Genomic DNA, 25,987 nt, shown 5'->3' with positions numbered 1-25,987 from the left:
CCCCAAAGGAATTGTAGCAGCAAGTCTTTCCTTAAAAGGGGATGGGCAGTGCATCTCCTACCCATCACTATTCGATTAAAAAAAAAAAGCAACTTAGAATCACCTCTAGTAAAGGTAGGCGTGTTGGTCCTTACACCACTACTATTCATCGTAGAAAATCATAGACAATGAAATAAAGCAGAAAAGAAAACTGGTATGAGGTACACATGTTGGAAAATAGGAAACAAAATTATTATTTTCAGGCAATATGACTGGAGAAAACCAACCCCCCAAAAATTGAACTTTTATTTGTTCCACAAGATACACAAAATACAAAATCGACCGACAAAACTTTTCTAAGTAGCTTTTCTAAATACCCACACCCCCAATTGTCATCTGAAAAAAATAATCATTAAGTGGATTAAATAAAGTTTTTTTAAAAGCTTTAAAACATTTTGTTAATATGGTAAATGAACTAATATGGACCCCTCTCCCTCAACCACAAGCACATTGAACTGCTGGATAAAATATGGGTTTAAAAAAAGTCAATACTTAAGAGCTCAAAACAAAGAGGAGATTCTCCAGAGAGCTCAGATGGAATACAGTCTCTAGAGGCTGCAAGCACCCACCAGAAGGAGGAGCTACAGTATGATGTGAATGGCCACCATAGCACAACTCCCATGGCGATCAGATTTCCCTAGATTTGGGCAAGAAAACAGCCTTGTTGAAAAGGATAAATTCTAGATAAAACCAGGCTTCTGGAAGGGCTGCCACTTCTGGAAAAGGAGAGCTGAAAAAAACTATGTCCCTGGTTCTGGGTGACCAAAAGATCGCTTGGCTCTATGAGCCTCCAGGTAGGGATTAAACACGCCTACTGTAAGAAATCAAAGCCCCACATTTGGACCATGCATAGGGTGGAATAAAAATGTATATTACACGTTTAGTATGGCATTCCTCACATTGAAATATTAATATAAAAACATGTTTCAGGCGAGGCGTGGTGGATCACGCCTGTAATCCCAGCACTTTGAGAGGCTGAAGTGGGTGGATCACCTGAGGTCAGGAGTTAGAGACCAGCCTGGCCAACGTGGTGAAATCCTGCCTCTACTAAAATTACAAAATTAGCCAGGCATAGTGGCGCACACCTGCAGTCCCAGCTACTCGGGAAGCTGAGGCAGGAGAATCACTTAAACCCAGGAGGTGGAGGTTGCAGTGAACCGAGATCATGCCATTGCACTCCAGCCTGGGCAACAAGAACAAAACTCCATCTCACAAAAACAAATAAATAAAACAGGTTTTGGATTAGGGAAACCTCAGCTGAAGTAAACATTTAAACAAACATAATAAAAACACAGACCACTTTTATGGCTCTGCGTTTATGAAATTCCCACCAGGGAAAACAATTGCTATGCTCATTATAAGAAAATTACATGCCTCATGGGGAAATGATCAACTCTGAGACAGTCAAAAGATAATATAGGAGGATTATGACCCTAAGAATGAAAGTAATAAAATAATCTGCACAATTCTTTAAAAGAAGTATTTATTAATATTTATATAGTTAGATTTTTCTAAAGGAATAAATGCTATAATAGATACTATTGATTATTTACCGAACGGCTATTTCTCCCAATTTCTGGCTTATCACAGATGTTATTATACTTTTTTTTAGATTTTAAAGCAGCTAGAGCTCCAGGGGAGCCTGGAGACTCCCCTGTTTTTTTTTTAAAGCAGCTAGAGCTCCAGGGGAGCCTGGTTACTGCCCAGTCAGAGGAGACAGATCGTGATTCGTGTAAATCAGTTACGGTAATTCCATCTCCTTATAATTAAGAACAGTGTGCAGCACAGTTGTAGTCAACAAGACATGAGGAAAATCTGCTGTGAAGTTTATGGAAAAGACTTCTTGGTTCATATACATGGACATTTGAAGTGATATCCTCTTTCTGCCACTAGACAGTCTATGTGAGGATGAGGTACTTGGAGCTGCTGCTGCAACTATCTTGTGAACCATGAGGGGAAAGGCCCAAGGCACTGCCAAACATTAAGGATGGAGAACAGAAACATGGAAAGACCCTGAGTCCTTGATGATATGATTGATCCACTGAACTTAACTACTCTGGAGCTGCCCTGTCTTTGAAATTGTTATTGTGTGGAGTATACTTCTTATAGTTCAAATAATTTGCACTTTGTCTTTTATTACTTACAGCCCAGATCAAAATAACTGATAAATTATACCAGTAAAAAGAGGATAATGGAGGTGGGGGTGGGGGGATGAATTGGCAATGTTTGTAAAGAACCAAATAATACTTATAGAAATGAAAAATGTGAAGTGTTGAAGTTATAAACTTGTTGGGCAGATTAAACATCTGACTACTCACAACTCAAGTGACAGCTAGGTAAACAGAGGACAGATCTGAGAATGCACACACATATTTCTCTTTCATAAGAGAAATATGAAAGACAGTGGTAAACTGACAGATAGAAGGAAAAGGTCTAATTTATATCTAAGTTCTCCAAAGAAGGAAAATAAAGAGAATAATGAGGCAATATTTACTTATTTAATAATGGGAAATTTTCAATAATTAATGAAATACATCCATTTCCAGATGAGAGGGAAATCATGAATCCTAAGCAGGATAAAAATACTTCCTCAATGGCTACATCATAGTGAAAAAGAAAGGGAAACCTTAAAAGTAACCAGAGAATAAAGTAGGATTATCTATGATGAAAATATAACGGCCCCTTGCTAACAAGTATCTTCCTGACTCCACATACCACTGGCCTTCTTTTGAAAATCTCATTAGAATGCTGATTTTGTTCAGATGTTGAATGAAGATTTCTTTATCTCAGGAAAGGTACACTTCATGTGGGAGAGGGGCTTTTGCCAATGAAAGATGAGAAATTTCCAGCCATGATGAGATCATTGGTACTATACTCTCATGGCTAAAACAAAACAAAACAAAATCTATTGTGACTGTTTTAGACTTTTTTTTCAATAGGTATTCCAAAACTGTGATCCCTGAGAGAAGGGAAATAAATACAGTGAGACCCATAAACACCCTGGATTTCTGCACAGACACACGTTCTGCATATTGGTGTGAGGACAGGTGGCCCAGACAGAGCACAGCAGTATCAATGAGGTGAGGAGAAAGAGGCTGTAATTCAAGAACCCTGAGATGTCCAGAATTTTCCTGGAAGAAGAGAGTGGTGTTGAAAAGAAGATCCAGAAATCTGCATAGTACACCAGACACTGAACTGGTCATGCACAGGGTTACTGCACATGCCCAGAAAAGAACTATTACCACGGAAAGAATGACTGTCAGTGTGCTGTGGGAAGAACAATTTCCAGGGCTAGTGAAAGGGTCAGGGACATTTGAGTCCTGACCACCCCAAGCAGAGAGAATGTACTGAACACCCAGAGCACACAATAGAGGCCTGAGAAAGGCCATAACTTAGGAAGAGGGCTAATTCAGCATGAAAGAGGGAAGCACCGCTTTAGACTTTCCCAAACAAATCTTGTAAAGATGACTTGGAAGGATTAAACTAATTCTCAATAAATTGCCTGCCTTTCAGAACAGAGCTCAAAACCCTGTTAAGGAATCAACAAAATCCAGATACTCAAGAAAATAGCAGCTAAAATCCAGCATACAATGCAAAATTTCTACTTATGTGAAGAAGTAGGAACGTTTGAACCATATCTAGGACAAAAATCAATAAAGTTTGAAGAAATTGCCAAGAACAGCTTGGTAGTGGAGACCCTAATTCAGTGGCACTAGAGGAATTAAAGACACATGCATAGAAATACAGGGTGTGGAGTGGGAAATCAGGGGTCTCACAGCCTTCAGAGCTGAGAGCCTTGAACAGAGATTTACCCACATATTTACTGACAGTAAACCAGTCACAAGCATTGTTTCTATAGATTATAGATTAACTATAATCTATAGATTATAGGAAACAAAGGGATGGGCCAAAATAAAGGGATGGGTTTGGCTAGTTATCTGCAGCAGGAACATGTCCTTAAGGCGCAGATCACTCATGCTATTGTTTGTGGTTTAGGAATGTCCTTAAGTGGTTTTCCGCCCTGGTGGGCCAGGTGTTCCTTGCCCTCATTCTGGTAAACCCACAACCTTCAGCATGGGCATCATGGCCATCACCAACATGTCACAGTGCCACAGAGATTTTTGTTTACAGGCAGTTTTGGGGCCAGTTTATGACCAGATTTGGGGGCCTGTTCCCAACAGAAATCATGGTTGAATAAATTTTCATGTTTGGTGACAAGGATAACCCACACATCCAAAGAGTTTAATGAACCCTAAGCAAGGTAACCATGAAGAAAACCACCTAAAGTCACATGATACTCAAATTGCTGAGGATCAACACTAAACTGAAAATCTTTTTTTTTTTTTTTTTTTTTTTTTTTTTTTTTTTTTTTTTTTTTAAGACAGAGTCTCACTCTGTCACCCAGGCTGGAGTGCAGTGGTGTGATCTCAGCCAACTGCAAGCTCCACCTCCCAGGTACACGCCATTCTCTTGCCACAGCCTCCCGAGTAGCTGGGACTACAGGTGTCTGCAACCATGCCCAGCTAAGTTTTCATATTTTTTTAGTAGAAATGGGGTTTCACCATGTTGGCCAGGATGGTCTTGATCTCCTGACCTCATGATACGCTCACCTCAGCCTCCCAAAGTGCTGGGATTACAGGCACGAGCCACTGCACCCGGCCTGAAAATCTTAAAAGTAAGCAGAGAAAACAGTTTATTTTTTACTCTTTTTAAAAACATTTTACTTATTTATTTATTTATTTTGTTTACTTGACAAATAGTAATGATAGATGATAGATAGATAGATAGATAGATAGATAGATAGATAGATAGATAGNTTTTTTTTTTTTTTTTTTTTTTTTTTTTTTTTTTTTAAGACAGAGTCTCACTCTGTCACCCAGGCTGGAGTGCAGTGGTGTGATCTCAGCCAACTGCAAGCTCCACCTCCCAGGTACACGCCATTCTCTTGCCACAGCCTCCCGAGTAGCTGGGACTACAGGTGTCTGCAACCATGCCCAGCTAAGTTTTCATATTTTTTTAGTAGAAATGGGGTTTCACCATGTTGGCCAGGATGGTCTTGATCTCCTGACCTCATGATACGCTCACCTCAGCCTCCCAAAGTGCTGGGATTACAGGCACGAGCCACTGCACCCGGCCTGAAAATCTTAAAAGTAAGCAGAGAAAACAGTTTATTTTTTACTCTTTTAAAACATTTTACTTATTTATTTATTTATTTTGTTTACTTGACAAATAGTAATGATAGATGATAGATAGATAGATAGATAGATAGATAGATAGATAGATAGATAGATATAATAGGGTACAATATGATGTTTACATATGAATATATTGTGAAATGATTAAATCAGGCTAATTAACATCCGTCACCTCACGAGCTTACTATTTTTGTGTGTGTGGTGAGAACATTTAAAATCTACTCTTCAGGCAATTTTGAAATATATGACACATTATTATTAACTCTAGTCACCATGCTGCATAATAGATCACTAAAATTTATTCCTCAGGTGTAACAGAAACTTTGTACTCTTTAACCAATCTCTCTCCTTTCCCCATCTTCACCCCCAGTCTCTGGTGACCACCATTCTACTCTCTGCTTCTGTGAATTTGACTTTTTTAGACTCCCCATGAAAATAAGATCATGAAGTATTTGTCTTTCTGTGCCTGGATTATTTCACTTATCGTAATGTCCTCTAGGTTCATAAGTGCTTGCAAATGACAAAATTTCTTCTTTTAAGGCTGAATAGTATTCCATTATGTGTATATATCATATTATCTTTGTATCTCCATCTATTAATGGATATTTAGATTGCTTCCATATCTTGGCTATTGTGAATAATGATGCAGAGAACATGGAACTGCAGATATCTCTTGGACATTCTAATTTCAGTTCCTTTGACTATATACCCAGAAATGGGATTGCTGAATCACATGGCAATTCTATTGCTAGTTTTAAGAACGCTCATGCTGTTTTCCAAAATGGCTGCACTAATTTACATTCTCACCAGCAGTGTACCAGGTTTTCCCTTTTCTCCACATCCTTGCTGACACTTATTATCTTTCATCTTTTTTATGATAGCCATTCATTCTAACAGGTGTGAGGTCTTACCTCATTATGGATCTAAATTGCATTTCTCTAGTGATTTGTGAAGTTGAGCATGTTTTCATATATTTGTTGGCCATTTATTTGTATGTCTTCTTTGAAGCATCTGTCCCAGAAATCTCTCCTATCAATGTCTACATATAGTCTACATATAGTTACATGATCGTAGCAAGCAGCAAGAGAGCTTTTAAAATTTCAGTTAAAGGTATTGTTCTCTTAAATAAAACTTGCTTCTATTATTAAAGATAGGAGAAATGAATATTGGTGGAGTCTTCTGGCTGTTAACTGAAATCCAATCTTACCTTTTCCTTGGCACATGGCTGCTTAGCTAACGGTTACTTTCCTAGCATATTTTATTGTTCTCTATGGTCTTGTCATTAAGTTCTAGCCATTGTAATGTGAGTAGAAGTGGTGTGTGCAACATTGGCTTTACTTAGTTAAAATAAAATCTTTTACTTTGGTAATTTCCTTTTCTTCTTCCTGTGAACTATAATATAGATATGCCTGCAACCCAGCTAAAAGATGCATTTGAGGAAAACCCTTTAAAGATGGAAAATAATTAAGATGAAAGGAAAATTGGTTTTCTCATGTAACAAAATAATGTGAGATCCCTACCTCATACCATCTAAAATATAAATGCCAGAGGATCAAAGATATAAAATGTGATAAAACAAAATTTCAAAGACTAACTTTGTACTCTTTAACCAATCTCTCTCCTTTCCCCATCTTCACCCCCAGTCTCTGGTGACCACCATTCTACTCTCTGCTTCTGTGAATTTGACTTTTTTAGACTCCCCATGAAAATAAGATCATGAAGTATTTGTCTTTCTGTGCCTGGATTATTTCACTTATCGTAATGTCCTCTAGGTTCATAAGTGCTTGCAAATGACAAAATTTCTTCTTTTTAAGGCTGAATAGTATTCCATTATGTGTATATATCATATTATCTTTGTATCTCCATCTATTAATGGATATTTAGATTGCTTCCATATCTTGGCTATTGTGAATAATGATGCAGAGAACATGGAACTGCAGATATCTCTTGGACATTCTAATTTCAGTTCCTTTGACTATATACCCAGAAATGGGATTGCTGAATCACATGGCAATTCTATTGCTAGTTTTTAAGAACGCTCATGCTGTTTTCCAAAATGGCTGCACTAATTTACATTCTCACCAGCAGTGTACCAGGTTTTCCCTTTTCTCCACATCCTTGCTGACACTTATTATCTTTCATCTTTTTTATGATAGCCATTCATTCTAACAGGTGTGAGGTCTTACCTCATTATGGATCTAAATTGCATTTCTCTAGTGATTTGTGAAGTTGAGCATGTTTTCATATATTTGTTGGCCATTTATTTGTATGTCTTCTTTGAAGCATCTGTCCCAGAAATCTCTCCTATCAATGTCTACATATAGTCTACATATAGTTACATGATCGTAGCAAGCAGCAAGAGAGCTTTTTAAAATTTCAGTTAAAGGTATTGTTCTCTTAAATAAAACTTGCTTCTATTATTAAAGATAGGAGAAATGAATATTGGTGGAGTCTTCTGGCTGTTAACTGAAATCCAATCTTACCTTTTCCTTGGCACATGGCTGCTTAGCTAACGGTTACTTTCCTAGCATATTTTATTGTTCTCTATGGTCTTGTCATTAAGTTCTAGCCATTGTAATGTGAGTAGAAGTGGTGTGTGCAACATTGGCTTTACTTAGTTAAAATAAAATCTTTTACTTTGGTAATTTCCTTTTCTTCTTCCTGTGAACTATAATATAGATATGCCTGCAACCCAGCTAAAAAGATGCATTTGAGGAAAACCCTTTAAAGATGGAAAATAATTAAGATGAAAGGAAAATTGGTTTTCTCATGTAACAAAATAATGTGAGATCCCTACCTCATACCATCTAAAATATAAATGCCAGAAGGATCAAAGATATAAAATGTGATAAAACAAAATTTCAAAGACTTTCAGAAAAAAATCTTTATGATCTCTGGATCAGAAGAGATTTCTAAATAAAATACATAAATAAAAGAGAAAAGATTGAAAATTTTGACAACATTAAACTTCAAAATTTCTTGATGATAGAGGAAAATATAAACAAATTTAAAAGACAAGATAGGCTTGTGGCTGATCTCTAATATGCAAACTATTTTACCCATTGACAAAATTAAATTGCCTAAATAGAAATATAGGCAAATATTTGCACAATTTAGAGACAAGAAAATTCTAAATGGCCAAGGAACAGAAGAAGTTAGCTTGGCCTTGCTGTTGATCAGAAAATGCCAATTAAAGCAACAAGGTATTTTTCCTCATAACAAAGATTGTAAAGACTGCAAATATCCAATGCTGTCACAGAACAAGAAAACAACCTCACTATAAATACAGAAATCATTGCATAAATCGGCAAAGATTCATGCTACAAGATATTATGCAGTTATTAAAAGAATGAGGTAGCTTAATGTTTAGAGATCTGTTTCTGATTTTTTTTTTTTTTTTTTTTTGAGACGGAGTCTCGCTCTGTCGCCCGGGCTGGAGTGCAGTGGCCGGATCTCAGCTCACTGCAAGCTCCGCCTCCCGGGTTTACGCCGTTCTCCTGCCTCAGCCTCCCAAGTAACTGGGACTACAGGCGCCCGCCACCTTGCCCGGCTAGTTTTTTTGTATTTTTTTTAGTAGAGACGGGGTTTCACCGTGTTAGCCAGGATGGTCTCGATCTCCTGACCTCGTGATCCGCCCGTCTCGGCCTCCCAAAGTGCTGGGATTACAGGCTTGAGCCACCGCGCCCGGCCTGTTTCTGATCTTTTTAAATGAAAAAAGCCTGGTACAAAATAACAAGCATAGAATGATATTATTTTTATAAAATCAGACAACCCTCCTTCTTGTAAGCAAGCAAAACAAACCTCTGTAAATGTGTGTAAAAGAAAAACATTGGTTGATATTAAGTGGGTCCATTTACCAACGTAATGCCTGCATTACAGTATGAGAGCTTTCAAGCAGCTATGAGCAATGCACTTTTTGGCTATTGGCACTGCTATCTCAATTACTTGTTTTCCATTATTTATAAAACCTAATATACAAGTTTTGGCTTTTATGGTAATACCATTCCCAAGAGCACATTGATAAAGTGGATGAGGCCTTAGCCAAGCAACATGCACAGGCTTGGATGTTGTTAGTGCTTCTTTGATATTTGTATAAATGCTTCTGAAACCTTTCAGCAGAGTCAATGGGCAAAAATGTGCTGCCTGTGCCTGTTCATATCCAAATCTTCAAAAGTTGAATCTGTTGAGAATTTTGTTCTCAAAATCATTTTTATGTTATTCTGACATTGCAATAAACCAGCTTTTTTAAAAGGCTATTAATCTATGAGGCAGAATCTGCCATGTGCCAAATCACTTTCTTTAAGTATGTTTGACAGTTGGATAGAAACATTAACATGTTCGTGCCATTTAGCATACTATTATTTAGTGCACCAGTAATGGCTAAATGCTTCTCCGGGTAACACTTACTCCCAGGGAGATTCTTGAGAGGAACAAAATTCATTATGTTCACTGATGCTGTGATATTAGGAATCAACAGAGAAACACAGCAGTCACAGGGAGATACACAAGCTGGGGTAGGACAAGGACACGGGCCGCATAATACAGTAGAAAATACGCTCTGCTTGCTGGGGCTGGAGACCTGTACTGTAGACCCAGCTGTGCCATTAGTTGTCTAACTCTCTTTGCTGTCGTCTTCCCATCCAAGAACAAGGAGTTTGTCTTAGATTGTGGCTTTTTAGGTAACGTTTCTCTAATTCGTAGGCTTCTCAGGAGTGATTGTGGGAGATGTACGTTAGTATGTTAGAAGTACTAATGAAGATGGGGCACTAATCTCAGGCCTGGTGAAACCAGAACAGCTCTGCCTATCTTTGTTTTTTTGTTTTGTTTTGTTTGAGATGGAGTCTCATTCTGTCACCCAGGCTGAAGTGCAGTGGCTCGATCTTGGCTTACTGCAACCTCCACCTCCTAAGTTCAAGTGATTCTTCTGCCTCAGCCTCCCGAGTAGCTGGGATTACAGGCGCCCACCACAATACCCAGCTAATTTTTGTATTTTTAGTAGAGACGGGGGTTTCACAATGTTGGCCAGCCTGGTCTCGAACTCCTGACCTCAAGTGATCCCCCCGCCTTGGCCTCCCAAAGTGTTGGGATTACAGGCATTAGCCACCATATCCGGACTTTTGTTTTTTATATTAGTGTTCTATGTAACATTTGGTATGAAATAAAGTTAGAAAACCCCTACACCAGATTATTTACTTGCTCTCAAGCAGTCCTCAAAATTCTGTGGTTTTAAGTACAGATGGAAGATGTTACCGTGGACTTTCTTTAATGTACAGTCTTTACTTTGTCAACACGAATGTTTCCCAAAGTACATTCTTTGGAACTCTGTTTGATGTTAATAGAAAAAAAAGGAGGGGGGGCTATTATGTAGACAAATATGTCTCATAAAGTTTTCATTGCAGGACTTCTCAGTCCAATGTGACGGGATCCCTTAAGCGCTTTTCCCCACATTTCTTTGTACTTTATCTTTTTGATCTGATTCCGAATGAACTCCACCTTCCCACACTTTTCCACTATGATCCCAGGAAGCTGGAAGTTAGGACTTCTACTTATAAATTTGGATGCTGGATGGGGGACCACAATTCAGTCCATGCCAGGAGTCATTTGTTACTGGGACATAGCCTACTGTCTCCTCATATACCATCTACTTGCTTGCAGACACCAATATTTGGAAATTACCTTTGACTTCTTTCACCCTTCACACAAATATATTAGCAAGCCCTATAATATTTATCTTTTAAAGATTTCTATAAAATGTTTAGTATCTTCATTCTCATAGTAGTTACCTGAAGCCATCCACAAGGAGCAGTCCTACATACTCAATGATGTTTCCCATGCTTCCAGTCGAATCAGGCTCTTTCTCCCAGAAAAGAGAGCTGGGAAACAAGGATGCTGGGTAGCCCCAAGTGGGCGTGTGCAGTTGAACATGATGTGATGAAGAGGAAGCTGTGAGCTGTGTGCATGTGGCACAGAGAGACAGTGTCTAGGGAAAGAGAAAAAAGCAGACACGATGAGAAGGGAGAATAAACCATGTGCAGGTTGGGAGAGGGGGAACGTAGCTGTCTCTGTGCCTGGTAACTTTCCTGGTCCAGATTGCCTTTTTTATTTTCTTCTTCTACTTTTTTTTTTTTTTTTTTTTGACAGAGTCTCACTCTGTCACACAGGCTGGAGGGCTGGAGTGCAGTGGTACAATCTCAGCTCACTGCAACTTCCACCACCCGGGTTCAAGCGATTCTCCTGCCTCAGCCTCCGGAGTAGTTGGTACTACAGGCACCCACCTCAATGCCCAGCTAATTTTCATATTTTTAGTAGAGAAGGAGTTTCACTGTGTTGGCCAGCCTGGTCTCAAACTCCTGACCTCAAGGGATCCCCCCACCTCAGCCTCCCAAAGTGCTGGGATTAGAGGAGTGAGCCACCGCAGCCAGCCTTACTCCAGATTTCAATCCCTGGCTGTACTTCTTCCCTTGCCTCCATGTTTCTGTCCTGGTTTCGCTCCTGACAGCCCTCTTCCTCCTTTCTGGCATTCTCTAGTTCCACTTCTACCTTGCTAAGCAGTGTGCCAGTGCTGAGGGCAGCAAGACTCTTCCTTGCAAATCCTTCAGAGTCAGAATTCCATCCCACCATAACAGTATTTCTAGGGTCCATCACGAGTATATGTATTGTCAAGGAATTTTATGAAAATTTTGCAAAACTATATTCCATGAAAAACAGAAATTTCCAAAACTTGAAAGCAGCATTTCTTTCTTGCTACTTAGTATAGGATGCATTGTGTCCCCACAAAAGAGGTATGTCTAAGTTCGAATCCCCAGGACCTCAGAATGTGACCTTATTTGGAAGTAGGGTTGTTGCAGATGTAACTAGTTAAGATGAGGTCATATTGGAGTAGGGTGGGCCTTTATACCAACATGGCCATGTGCAAACTACTTAAGGACACGCAGGGAGACGGAGGCGAAGACTGGAGTGATTCATCTACAAGCTAAGGAAGGCCAAGGATTGATGGCAAACAGCAGAAGCCAGGAGAGGCAAGGAAGTTTTCTCCCCTAGAGACATCAGAGAGAATACAGCCTTGCCACCACCTTGAATTCAGACTTCTAACCTTCAGACTGTGAGAGCGTAAATCTGTGTAGTTTTCAGCCACCTATGTTTTGGGACTTTGTTCCAGCAGCCCTAGGACACTAATACCCCAGTGTTCTGGAGGTCCAGCGCTGGGAGATGCCATTCTCTCCTCACTTGAAGGATACTGAGTCCTCCCTGGTCCCTGCCACTCACCATGCAAAGACCAAGGCAAAAAAGATGAGAGTGCAGGTAGGTGGGGGGAGGGCAGGCAACTCCTCCTCCCTCCTGATCCACAGCAGACCCCTTCCACTTCTAAGAAGGAAATGAGGGACTTCGCTGGTCCATCCAAACCTCTAACTCCACCTTGCTTCTCTCTTCTCTTCTCCCTGACCCAAGTGTCAATACCCACTGCCACAGCCTCCTGTGTCTAAGTTTTTAAATAAAATTAATTAAAGGAAGTTTGAGAATATCACACTCATCAGTATACGATATGGAAGTACAACCACTTAAGATAATGGAGAAGTAGCTGATAGATTTGGGCCCAGTGGCTGAAAGCCATTTATTCATCCCAGGCCATGGGCCCCTTAACATCTCTCAGAGTTGTCTCCTAGGCAGCCTCCCTCTCCCTGCTCTTTCCCCACAGTCCTGGACTGCCACCCTTCTTGGTTTACTAGCTGCACTCAGTGTGTCTTAGAAAGCCACTTTCTTTTCCCTGTAGAAACCAAACTGTGAATACACTGAGTCAATAAATGTCCTTTTCTGGCCGGGTGTGGTGGCTCACGCCTTTAATCCCAGCAGTTTGGGAGGCCAAGGTGGGCAGATCACCTGAGGTCAGGAGTTTGACACCAGCCTGGCCAACATGACAAAACCCTGTCTCTACTAAACATACAAAAAATTAGCCAGGAGTGGTGGCAGGTGCTTGTAATCCCAGTTACTCAGGAGGCTGAGGCAGGAAAATCACTTGCACCTGGAAGGCAGAGGTTGCAGTGAGCCGAGATCACGCCACTGCACTCCAGCCTGGGGAATAGAGCAAGACTCTCTCTCTAAATAAATAAATACACAAATGTCCTTTACTCTGGGAACTTCCAGATCCCTGGTGAACACCTGCTCCCTTGAGTATTGAGAAGAGATTTGAAAAGAGTGAGGAAAGAAAAACAAAAAAATAGTGCATCAAGTATAAGCCTGATTACTTCTCCAAAGTGGGCTGGACAGATTCCATGTCAGATCAACCGGGTAGGGCTTCTAGGTGTGCCAACAGGCTACGGCTCCTCTGACTATGTCAGTAGAAGAACTTCAGGATTCCAACAGCCACCTGGCAACACCAGTGTTTTCTCTGCAGTAATCTGATCCTGCCATAACATAAGTAAGTAGCAACAATAACTAAAGCCAATGCAGATACAAAGACTCTGGAAGGAGACACAGCAAAATGTTAACTATTGTTTCCTCTAAGAAGTAGAACTAAGAAGGAGTTTTGCTTCTTTTGTTTGTAAAACTTTCTGAATTGTATGACTTTTTTCTTTTTCTTTTCTTTTTTTTTTTTTGAACAATAATAGGTTTCTATTTTAAATCAGACAAACAAAGGGGTCTCAAATTTGGAAGGCAACCACTGTCACCTAACTCAATGTAGAGAATGGGTAATATGATGATTTAGCTTAACCAGAAAGAAAATTTCTTGATTAGCTGGTAAATAAAAACAAAATAGAAAAGTGGGCATTTATCTGCCCATTTTACTAGCATTGATTATTAGATTGCTGTGTTCATTACAAGGCTGTACACTATAAGCTTATCATGGATATACTGAAAAGTTTCTATGGTTCAAGGTGCAGAACATATGACTAAAATGGCTTAAATCATAGAGGTATATTCTCATATAACCAGAATGTGCGGGTAAGGAGCACTAGCTTCAGCTTCTCTGCTATTCTTTTGGCCTTTCCTGATGGCCTCAAGCTCCCCAGCTTGCTGGGGGCCCTACCGGGGCACACGTCTGCCCTCCTGCAGGGTGCCCAGTCCTCAGCACACTCCTTGTTAGGAGTCTGTGTAAACACTGGGTCCCTCTGCATCACCCAGTTGTGGGAAGGAGGCTCCCTCTGCCTGGGTGTGGTCTGGACTGTTGTCCTCTGCCTTTTGTAGATATCTGGATAACGTGGTCAATGTGACGAGCTGATGGGTGCAGCAAACCAACATGGCACATGTATACATATGTAACAAATCTGCACATTGTGCACTTGTACCCTAGAACAACTACTGTGGTCATTCCAAGCCTTATGCTTTTGTCAGGCAAAAAAGTAAGAAGAAGGGGAGGGCTTCTATGTTATTGAAGAAAAAAATCATTCCTAGAAGCTCTCCTAGCGCATTCCTCTCAGTTCTCATTGGGCAGAATTGGGTCACTTGCCCATTCTCTGACAGCGAGGGATGCTGGGAAACAATATCTGGCATCTTCCATCTGTGGTAAAAAGCAGTCTCTTCCCACTAAGGGGCATCATGAGCACAAAGAGCAGAGAACTTGGAGGAGGGAATCCAGAGATAAATGTACCCACAAGTATTAAGTCTTTTATAAAATCTTTATAAGCATCTGAAATGTCTTAGCCTGAGTAAAAGAAAACCAAACATCAGATTAATAACATGCTTCGACAGTATGACATTTTTATATCATAGTTATCTGCCCACTATCATATGCAAAGGATGATTCTTAATGCTTTTAAAAAAATATGAAAATGTGATAAGGGAAGGAAAAATACCTACTACATGCTTACCCTAAGTCAGGCACTGTCGCAGGTGATTTAAATATTTTATTTCAATTGCTCCTTTAAGGGAGCTACTGGATTTATTTTATAGATGAGGAAATGGAAGCCTCAGGGAACTAAATGTGGCATTTTTGCCACATTCTCTTCCTGGGACTTTACACCTCCTACCAATTCTACAACTAGCAAGACCTCTTCTAGGAAAAAACACAACCAGATTACACAGGTATACATAGAATATGACTAAGTAAAACTGTGAGTTTATGCATTGATAAAAGATAGTAGAGGTAAATATGAATGATCTCAAAGCTGGTTAGGCTTTGATTATTCTCCCTTTAAATTTTCTTAATCCAGGCTGGGCATGGTGACTTCAGGCCTGTAATCCCAGCACTTTGGGAGGCTGAGGCAGGTGAATCACTTGGGGTCAAGAGTTCGAGACCAGCCTGGCCAACATGGTGAAACCCTGTCTCTACTAAAAGTAGAAACAAACAAAAAATCAGCCAGGCATCATGGCACCTGTAATCCCAGCTACTTGGGAGGCTGAGGCAGGAGAATCACTTGAACCTAGAAAGTAGAGGTTGCAGTGAGCCAAGACCACATCACTGCACTCCAGACTGGGTGACAGAGTGAGACTCCATCTCATAAATAAATAAATAAATATTCTTAATCTTAATAATGTTTTAAGAACTTGTTTGGAGGTTCTAGCAAGGGAGTACAGCTACTCCCTTGACAGAAGCTACACCCTTGACAGTAGTACCTAGACAGTACAGCTATACCCTTAACAGAAAAACGGTCCTCCTCCATAGAGGATCAAAGCCCTGATCAATCCCAGGGCTGTGGTTGGGATGTAGCTGGAGCAGTAGAAATGGGACACCCATCTAGCTAGCCAGATCAGCTGAATCAACCGTGGCAATCAATGAGGTGACAGATGTCACAACCAGATTGCCCTCACATCCCTTAATGGTGTTTTGAAAGTTGAAAGAACTTTTGGAAGTTTTTGTATAGGTCTAAGCTAAGTTGTAAAAGCACTGGAATACTATTCAGCCATAAAAAAGAATGAGTTCATGCCCTTTGCAGGGACATGGATGAAGCTGGAAACCATCATTCTCGGCAAACTATCACAAGTACAGAAAACCAAACACTGCATGTTCTCACTCATAGGTGGGAATTGAACAATGAGAACGCAGGGCGGAGAACATCACATACTAGGGCCTGTCGGGAGGTGGGGGCTGGGGGAGGGAGAGCGTTAGGAGAAATACCTAATGTAAATGACGAGTTGATGGGTGCAGCAAACCAATATGGCACATGTATACCTGTGTATCAAACCTGCACATTGTGCACTTATACCCTAGAACTTAAAGTATAATAATTTTTTTTAAAAAGACATAAAAGCACTGTGCTTGGCTAACTTGAATAGTTCATTTCCATATTTATGTTGTTTCAATGATTTAAAATTTGTTACCTTATATACATTATGTTCTTATATTCATTAGCATATGGATACACCATTATTAATACTTTAAATTGTTCTGTTTGATGAACAGTTTAAAGATAATACTTTTTGCCTAAGATAAAGTAAAATCACAGTTGTTTAAAAGGTTGAAGTATGTTATTTTTCCTCTTAAAATGTATTCATGTAAATTGACAGAAACTTTTGCATTAGAAAGAAAAAAATCATACCCATCTCTTACATGACATGAAGACACTGAATTTATCCAGAATTTTATTTTTTTATAAAAAGACTGTTTACTTTTTTAATAAAATAAAACATCTATAATGTTTATAAAACAGCCATCTACTCCCCACACTTCTACTTCCCAATTTTGTTCCCCAGGTGCAATTCTTCTAAATTTAACTTTTTGTCTTCTATTTTAAAAGAAAGGTTAGATATTATCTGTTGACTTTCTCCTATGAAAGACAAAAGTTCACACCTTTGTTTCTTTCCTGTTCCTTGCCTCCCAAATATGCACTTCTCCTCCCTCAATGATCCCAACAGAATTATATCACAGCTCAATATGTATATTCCATATGTATATTATGATTGTGCAAATAATATTCACAACTAAGCCATGAAATTAACTTTGATTACATTTTCTTTATTGTACAACTTTTTGTATTACACAGTGTAAATATTTTCCTTGATTTTCTGCTTGCTTCATGTTCTATGTTATCATTAAAAAGTTATTCTTAAATTATCTGAAAGAAGCATAATCTGAATTTAATTAATTACATCAGGAAAATCTGTCCACTTCTTTTCCTTAACTCTTTTCTTTTCCTTATTTTGTTGTTTTTGGAGTCACCCTTTCTGAAGCCCTTTGTCCTCCACCTCCAATCTAGACTCTCTGGTCTCCTTTCAATCGATATTGGGGATGGGTATAAAATTCTAGGTTGAAAAGTCACTTTTCCTTAGAATTTTGAAGCCACAGTTTTATTGTTTTCTGGCTGCCTTCTAATTCCCTTTTGTATATATGGACCTGATTTTTCTCTCTGAAAGCTTTTAGAATTATAGTTCTACCCCTGATAATCTAAAACTTTGTGATGACATCTTTTGATGTGGAACATATTTTTCATCTATTATGCTGGGCACCCCCCAGTTTGCCCTTTCACTCTGAATTTCTATCCTTCAATTCTGGAAATTCTTATTTGGATAATTCCTTAATAATTTTCTCCTCTTTGCTTTCTCTGTTCTCTCTTTCTAGGATGTCTGTTAGATGTCGAATGTCCTGTCTGATCTTTCTTATCTTTTCTCTTCATTTCTGTCTCATTGTCTTTCTGTTCTAATTTCTAGAAGATATCCTCACTTTTTCTGCAGCCATTCTATTGACTTTTACATATCAGCTATTATATCTCTAAATTCAGTACAGCAACCTGACCCCCTTTTGAATGTAATAACTTTTCTCCTATCTCTGAGGATATTAATGATTTGGAGTCTTCTTCTGGTTTTGGAATTGACTACTTTTGGTATTTCTTTTTATTCCCATTTGAGCTGGTCTCTATGCTTAATTGCAGGGGTTGTTGTCAAATGGCTGGTGATTCTTGGTTTTCCAAACATGTTAATATGTGAAGGTCTCAAAAGCTGACTGGAAGCTCTTTGTGAAAGTGGGTGATGGGCTTTCCTAGAAGACAGCCTGGCTGTTCTGTGAGGGAATCTCCACTTGTCAATATCTTAGGCCTTTTTTCAGAAGCCAGAGTAGAGAGGAATTCAGCCTTCAGTGTTAAAAAAGTATAAGATCTGACAAGCTGTGTTCTTGGAGATAAGTAGAAGAAAATAGAACAGGAGTGATCTTTCAGTCACTTAATAGCTCTCTTTTTCTACTATGACCCATTCGATAAATTATCTGAATACCTTGACTTCCTCTAGTTTAACTTTCTTCTCAATAAATCTTGTCTTTTACTAGGGATTGTTTCCTGACTGTGAAGGTAGCAAGGATACATAAAGGATCTAAATGTTTTTAAAATAGACTTTTAAGCAATTCTGAGCCTCTGCCATCAAAGATGATCAGCTTTATCAATTCCTCAGCCTTTATAGAGTGTGGAGGCATGAACTGGCCTCCTTATTTCTCCCTTATTTCCTCAGCTTTCTCTGGTTTTTCAATTCAGTTACCCTTGTGTATCTGCTTTCCAGTATCTAAAATTTAAATGAAGTCTCTCATCTTCTAGCATCTCTAACCACATTTTCTTTGACCTCTTGGTTTATTGTTTGTTTGTTTTTAAACAACTATTTTATTGTTATTTTAGTCTGGTTTCAAGAGGCAGCAGGAAAATGCTCGCATTCAGTTTATAATATTTAACCAGAAATCTCATCTAATATTCCATATGCTTTTGAGTTTGGTTTACACAGTTTTAATCATATTGAGGAATACAATTTAGTATCCTGCTTTTAAAATGTATCATTTATCATAAGCATTTCCCAAGATAATGTGTCAATACTTTTTGAATGCTAGGATGACATAGGATATTTATAAAATTCATTCTGATTTCAAGTATATAGCTAGTCTAGTCTCTAATAAGCCACTGTGTTCTTTCTCTCTCTCTCTCTCTCTCGGAGTGTGTGTGTCTGTGTGTGTGTGTGTGTGTGTGTGTTACATATGCACAATGGTGTGGGTAATGCTACCAAATCATTTGAATATGGCCACTGAGTTACAGAATATCAAATAATAATCTCATGTCTGTGGTATAGTATCATGGAAATAATGTCATGTTCCTTGAAGAGGGAGAAATGAATTTCAGTTCATTAAGCATTAGGGAAAAAAGTGATCTCTTATCTAAGAAAAAAACCTCACACTCAGTAATTAAAAGCAACCATGAACTTGCCCTTAATGATATGGGAGTGGTGAAACCTACTAATTTCACTACTTTGCTCAAACACATGGAGAACTTTCCATACATTGAACATATTTCTGAGTTTGAGCAAAAAAAAAAAATCGAAAGACAGACTAAAGGTCCTGTTTGGCTTTTAAAATATCCAAATTAGCACCTAGGATGCTTAAATATCAGTATCAATTATGTGTGTGTGGCAAGAGGTGTAAAGGTTTCTAGTCTTAGGCTCTTTTGTAAAAAAAACTCTGTATTTTTGTACCCACTTTAGTTTTCTGCTCTGACTGCTTTCTGTGCACCAATCTTCCAATCGGCCTGTTAGCATTTGGTCCTTCCACATTTGATATATAGGACACACACAACCAGATACTTTTTAATGCAGATGTACACATTCCTTTTCTATAAATGTTATATACATTCCCAGAAGGAGTCAATATGTGTCTGATATAAAATTATGGTCATGGAACATCTAATGCAGCTTTCAGATCATTAAGACTCACAAAATTCTAATCAACAATAGAAGCATGGGCCCTGTTTATATTTACCAGATGCCTGAAAACAACTGCTTCCACTCCTGTTTCCCTCCATTTACATGAACAAACCATCTTTCCTAAAGTCTGAGACTTTTTCCTCCTAATCAAAGAGGTGATGGCTGTTGGCAGTGTTGCCTGTATTTTGCTGCCTTACACTTGCCACGTAATATAATAAAGGGCAAGGGTTCTGGGGAAAATAACAGACGATCTTTATTCAACTGTGTCTTCAATGATGACACATTGCTATCTAGAAAGAGCTTTATTCCATACTAAAGCTATTTACATACGTCTGTTCCGTCAGTAAACATCAGTAAAATGAATTCAGTAGTCATTTGGATGAAATTAAACAAAGACACAAATAGGGTGAATGTTATAAGAGAACATATTTTACAAACTGCCTCAAAAATGCTTCCCTCACGCAGATTACAAAATTGGACTAGAGACAAGATATAAAAAGGATGGGGAGCTTCTCGCGGAGCAGACACATGTCTGCTCAATGTCCCATTCTTCTAAAAACAGAGCACTGGCAAATTCTGTCCTGATGATCACTTTCTTTCAAAGTGGGTTGTGGAAGAAATGAGGGGAAAGACGAACTTGAACCTAATTCTTAAGAACAAGGAAAAAATTATCGTGAAGTGGAATGATAGAATTCTGAGTACTATCAATGTGAAGAGTATCAGGATGAAGGACGGGAAAGCTGAGAAATAACCATGCATATCCCTTAAGACTATAAGAAAGTAGTTTTACAAAGACAGAAAAAGCTGGGCACGGTGGCTCACGCCTGTAATCCCAGCACTTTGGGAGGCCAAGACGGGCAGATCACGAGGTCAGGAGATCGAGACCATCCTGGCTAACACGGTGAAACCCCGTCTCTACTAAAATACAAAAAATTAGCCGAGTGCGGTGGTGGGCGCCTGTAGTCCCAGCTACTTGGGAGGCTGAGGCAGGAGAATGGCATGAACCCGGGAGGCGGAGCTTGCAGTGAGCCGAGATTGCACCACTGCACTCCAGCCTGGGCGGCAGAGCGATAGACTCCGTCTCAAAAAACAAAACAAAACAAAAGACAGAAAAAAAGATAATCAAATGCCCAGGGAATAAGGGATTCTATAAATAATTTTTTTTCTGTCTAATGTTTTTAATGCAAAACAAAGTTCTTAAATATACTTGATGGTATAGAAAGCCAATTGTGAGTTTATACTTTAAAAGAATATGTAGAGAAGTTATTTATCTTATAATGCTTGAATTCCAGGAAGGTGAGACATAGATTAGTACACAATTGCAGTAGTCACACCTCTTACATTAGGAGTTTTTACTAGTTATTAAAATATCCTCCTCATTTTTTTTTTCCAGCCATGAGGCACAAAGAGTCTGCAGTTAACCTCTCACTACAAAAAACTAGAAAAATGAATGAAATTTAGGAAATACTTATATTCAGACATTCAACAAAAGTAGCAATGAATTTTGATTCCTGAAAAATGAGAAATAAAAGAAGTGAACCCTACCACTGCCTAGATTTTGTTTGTTTGCTTTTTGTTTTTGAGACGGAGCCTCGCTCTGTCGCCCCAGCTGGAGTGGGCGACGATCTCGGCTCACTGCAAGCTCCACCTCCCGGGTTCACACCATTCTCCCACCTCAGCCTCCCGAGTAGGTGGCACTACAGGCGCCCGCCACCACGCCCAGCTAATTTTTTCTTTCTTTTTTTTACTAGAAATGGGGTTTCACCGTGTTAGCCAGGATGGTCTTGATCTCCTGACCTTGTGATCTGCCCGCCTCGGCCTCCCACCACTGCCTAGGTTTTTTCTCTCCTTGAACTGTGACACAGAAAGAGTTTGGCAATCTTCATTAATTAAGGAGACAGAGATTATATTTCAGGCAACTAGAATTTGTTGGGCAGAGTACCCAAGAGGACAGATATACAGAGAGAATAAACTCTATAAGTTCACATAGATGTTTCCTCACATTTTGACAAAATATTTATCTGCAAATGTATATGATGAGATCCCATGGAGCTGGGAAAGAACAACTCTGGAGGGAGAAATAATTACTGGGGAACTGTAAGATGAACAATCCCCAGACTAACACATAAATTATTAGTGTTTCTTACAACCAAACTGGAGAGGCACCATTGAGTACATTTAGTACCACTCAGATACACCTCAGAAATTGATGAAAGAAATTAGTTCCAGAAAAGGCTGTTCTAGACCCCTCTGAAAGAGTGGATCTTAAAACAACCTCAAAAAGTTAAAGCCACACTGCCAATAACCTATCTATCAGAAAGAAAATATTCAACATTTTTAAAGGAATACAACATTCAGCCTTAACTGTATAAAATTTAAAATGTCCAGCATCCAATCAAAATTACTAGACATACAAGGAAGCCCAAAAATGGGAACTGTGTAACCAGGAGAAAAATTATTTACTAAAAATAGACTCATAAATGGTAGAGATAATATAATTAACAGAGTAGAAGATTAAAATAGCTATTATAAATGACCAGTGTTATAAAAGGTAACACACAAACATGATTAGGAGAGAAATTGATAATATATTTAAAAAATGAGGCCAGGTGCTATGGCTCCCACCTGTAATCCCAGCACTTTTGGAGGCTGAGGTGGGCAGATCATCTGAGTTCTGGAGTTTGAGACCAGCCTAACCAACATGGAGAAACCCCATCTCTACTAAAAATACAAAATTAGCTGGGCGTGGTGGCGCATACCTGTAATCCCAGTTACTCGGGAGGCTGAGGCAGGAGAATTGCTTGAACCCAGGAGGCAGAGGTTGCAGTGAGCCGAGATCATGCCATTACATTCTAGCCTGGGCAATGAAAGTGAAGCTCCGTCTCAAAAAATAAATAAATAAATGAAACAACTATAAATAAAATCAAAGCAAAAATCACACTGAAAAATATATTAGATAAAATTAACGGATTATAGACATTGCAGAAGAAAAAAAGTCAGTGAACTTGAATGCAAGCAAGTTTTTTGGAGCACAGAGAGTACAGAGAAGAAAAAAGTACCAGGAAAAAAAATGCACAGAGCATCAATGAGCCCTGGGAAATATAAAAAAGACTAGCATATATATAACTGGATTCCAAAAAGAAGAGGAATGGAAACGGAAGAAAAAATATTGAAAGAAACTTTAGTCAAAATATTTCCAAACTCGATATGAAAACTAAAAACTATAGTTTTAATAAAATCAATGGACAGCAAACAGAATAAAGAAATCTACCCTGAGGCACATCAGAATCAAATTGCCGGAAACAGTTGATAAAGAAAAAATCCAAAAAGCTGCTTGAGAAAAAAAAGACTCTGTATGTACCAAGGATCAAAGATAAGAATGACCTCGGCCGGGCGCGGTGGCTCAAGCCTGTAATCCCAGCACTTTGGGAGGCCGAGACGGGTGGATCGCGAGGTCAGGAGATCGAGACCAACCTAGCTAACACGGCGAAACCCCGTCTCTACTAAAAAATACAAAAAACTAGCCGGGCGAGGTGGCAGGCGCCTGTAGTCCCAGCTACTCAGGAGGCTGAGGCAGGAGAATGGCGTAAACCCGGGAGGCAGAGCTTGCAGTGAGCTGAGATCCGGCCACTGCACTCCAGCCTGGGCGACAGAGCGAGACTCCGTCTCAAAACAAAACAAAACAAAACAAAGAATGACCTCAGATATTTCCTCATATGTTCTGCAAGCCAGGAAACACTGTAGCAACATATTTAAAACAAAGTAAAACACTGTCAACTGAGATTCTATAACCAGTGAAAATATCTTTCCAAAATGAAAACAAAATAAAGGAAGTTTCAGAAAAACAAAAGCAGAGAATTCACTGCCGTTTGTGAGACTCTTGCTAGATGCAGGAAGTTGTATGATATTTGAAGGTAAAATGTGACAAGATAAATATTTTATCGTAAACCCTAGAACAACCCTAAAAACATAAAACAAAATGTTATGTTTAATGATCCAATAGTGGAAATAAAGTAGAATCATAAAAACACTAAACAAAATGTGCTGCCAAGAGAAGGCTGGAAAAGAGGGAATAAACAAGGAACATATTCAAAGAGAACACAAATAACAAGATGGTAGATTTAGATGCAATCATATAATCAAATGTAAATGATTTTAAAACTTCAGTTGCAAATCAGAGATTTTAGACTCCATAAAACCAATCATAGGTATCTACATAAAAACTACTTTAAGTATAAATATACAAATAAGTTAAAGGCAAAAATTTGGCAAAAGATAAACCATATAAACACTACTGAAAAGAAATTGGAGTGGCTATATTAATATGAAAGTACATTTCCAAGCAAAGATAATTCTGGGGATAGGAAGGAACATTTTATAATGATAAAGGGATCAAATCAACATAAATACTTAGTAATATTAATGACTATGCACCTACAATTAGAGCCTTAAACTATGTGAACAACAAACTGACAGACCTGAAATAAAAATAAACAAATCCACAATTCTATTGGATATTTTCATAATTAAGTAATAAAACAAGTAAAATATCAAAAGGCTATGGGGAACACTATTAAAACTTGACCTAATTAACATTCATAGACTATTCTACTCAATGACAGGAGAATATGTATTATTTTCAAATCAGATGGAACATTCACCAGGAAATAACATTTCCTGGGCCATGACGCAGGCTTAAAATTTTTCTAAAGATTGAAATAATACAATGCATATTCTCTGACTACAAAGCACTAAACTAGAAATCAATAAAAGAATGATAGCTTTAAAATTATCTGGAAATAAAACAACACCCTTTTACTAACCTATGGTTCAAAGAAGAAATCACAAAGGAAATTAGCAAATATCCTGAACTGAACATTAACAGACGCAACATAGCAAAATGTATGCAATACAGTTAAAACCCTGTTAAAGGAAAATTTTAGCATGAAATATTGATATTAGAATAGAAAAAAAGGTTAACATCAATTATTTAAGCCTCTATTTAAAGAAACTAGAGAAAGAAGAGCAAATGAAACCTGAAGAAAGAAGGTTAAGAAATAATAAAGAGAAAAAAAAACAAATGAACTAGAAGACAGAAAAATAATAGAAAAATTGAACTAAACCAAAAGTCAATTCTTTGAAAATATCGGTGAAATAAACATCTAGCCAGACTAACCAGAAAGAGAGAAACCACCATTGTTCAATATCACAGATGAAAAAGGGGACATCACTACAGATGCTAACAACCTTACAATGATATCAAAGGAATATTGTGAATAATTTTATGCCAATAAATTAAATATCTTAGATGAAATGTACAAATCATTTGAAACACACAATTGCTAAAGCTCACTCAAGAAAAAAAAGAATAACTTCAGTAGCCCAATATTAATTGAAGATATTAAATGTATAGTTTAAAAACCTTCATACAAAGAAAACTTCAGCCCCAAATTGCTTTACTGGTAAATTCTACCTAATATTTTCACTAAAAATTTCACCAATCCTACCCTAACTATTCCAAAAAATAGACAGCACACTTCCCAACTCATTTTATCAGGCTAGCATCACCCTGTTATCCAAACTAGACTGTAGTATTACTAGAAAAGAAAACTACAGTCCAATATTCCTCATGATCATTCCCTAACAAAATATTAGCAAACTAAATTAAAAAAAGGAAAAATAATAGTTCATTACCAAATGAGGTTTATTCCAGGAATGCAAGGTTTGTTTGATGTTTGACAATCAACCAATATAGTTTACCAGGTTAATATATTTCAAAACTCATGTAATTACCTTAAGATATACAGAGAAAGTATTTGACAAAACTCAACACCCTTCATGGTAAAAACTGTCAGCTAACTAGGAATAGAAGGGAACTTCCTCAACCTGAAAAAGGACATCTTATAAACACCTATAGCTAATATTACATCTAGTGGCAAAACTGAAAGCTTTGCACCCAAGACTGGAGAAAGGTAAAGATATCTGCTTTTGCCATTTTAATTCAATTTGGTTTTGGAGGTCTTAATGCCATAAAACAAGAAAAAGAAAGAAAAGGCATACAACTTGGAAGGAAAGAATAAAACTGTCATTATTTGCAAATATTATCATGCTCCTAAGGAATCTTAAAAATTAAGAAAATATATTACTTAATA

The sequence above is a fragment of the Rhinopithecus bieti genome, unplaced genomic scaffold (genome assembly GCF_001698545.2).
Source record: "Rhinopithecus bieti isolate Rb0 unplaced genomic scaffold, ASM169854v2 scaffold_19708, whole genome shotgun sequence".
NCBI classification, from domain to species: Eukaryota; Metazoa; Chordata; class Mammalia; order Primates; family Cercopithecidae; genus Rhinopithecus; species Rhinopithecus bieti.
This window is presented reverse-complemented; position numbering follows the sequence as displayed.